Here is a 1,209-nt window from a genome sequence, read left to right as displayed (position 1 = left end):
CTGGTTAGACCCAGAGCAGGTCACCTCCCCATCAGTGCAAAATAAAGACTACTTGAATCTTCGAACACAGACCTGGTGTCGAGTGGTTATTTTAAATACTCCACTTCAATTGGCGTAATCGGCAGGATCTCAAGCAGACAGCGGACACCGGCGGATAGAGGCCATGTCAAAGGTGTGATTACAATTTAATTACCACGCACAGTTAGGACATGGGCAGAAATCTGTCTGTTGTCAGCTGCCTGAGAGATCTGAATCTGCAGGTCTGGCCAAGACTTCAAGTAGTCAGTGGAAGATCCCAGGTAAAGCGATCGGTTATATAAAAGTGTGTCTGATTAATGTTGCGATTGATAGTTGGTAATTTTTTTTTTTGAAATTCATAGCCAATCTTTCCAATTCTTTGTCAAATCACAAACGCCAGAGGTCACCTTGCACACATCAAGGATCACTCTGCGCCCTTAGCCAAAAGGCCTAGAGCCACTGCACCGTTCCTGGAAGTACTGCAATACCAGGTTCATGCCATGGAGGTGGATGGGTCAGGCCCCCCACACACCTCCGTGGAGGTGGATGGGTCAAGCCACCCCACCCACCTCCTATTTCCAAAAAAGCAAGCATATACCTTCCTGATCCAGGGAGAACCACCTTGGGGTTATGGTGGTTACTCCCCTGTCAGGTCAGTTACGCATGATCTTAGCCAAAAGGCCGAGAAGCGATTGGGTTGGTATTTTTTTTTTTTTAATTCGTAGCCAATCGTTCCAATTCTTTGTCAAATCACAAACGCCAGAGGTCACCTTGCACACGCCAAGGATCACTCTGCGCCAATGCTCTTAGCCAAAAGGCCTAGAGCCACTGCACCGTTCCTGGAAGTACTGCAATACCAGGTTCGTGCCATGGAGGTGGATGGGTCAGGTCCCCCACACACCTCCGTGGAGGTGGATGGGTCGAGTAAATGCTACAAGTATCGGTCTCACTTGTGAGGAGTAAGTAAGGGACGTACCACTGACAACCAAGAGGATAGGGTTGCAAGTATCAGTCTCACTCAGGGCGAGTAATTAAGGAATGTACAGCTGACAACATCTACCCATGGGAAGTGAGAAACTCGAGTTGGGACTAGAGCGGTCTCTGACATTGTACCTAACAGATAAAAATTGAAAACTAATTGAAATAATGATTAAACTAAATTGGAAACCAGACAATGCACCTGTGGCACAA

General features: G+C 47.1%; 1 pseudogene; it reads right to left on the bottom strand.

Annotated features, from left to right (window-relative positions):
- Nucleotides 1-472: 472 nt before the first annotated feature.
- On the bottom strand, nt 473-711 carry LOC139269950 (U2 spliceosomal RNA; annotated as a pseudogene).
- Between the last annotated feature and the right edge of the window lie 498 nt (nt 712-1,209).

Source organism: Pristiophorus japonicus, chromosome 8 (assembly GCF_044704955.1).
Source record: "Pristiophorus japonicus isolate sPriJap1 chromosome 8, sPriJap1.hap1, whole genome shotgun sequence".
Classification (NCBI taxonomy): domain Eukaryota; kingdom Metazoa; phylum Chordata; class Chondrichthyes; family Pristiophoridae; genus Pristiophorus; species Pristiophorus japonicus.
The sequence above is the reverse complement of the archived record's forward strand: the minus strand, read 5'-3'. Positions and strand labels throughout refer to the sequence as shown.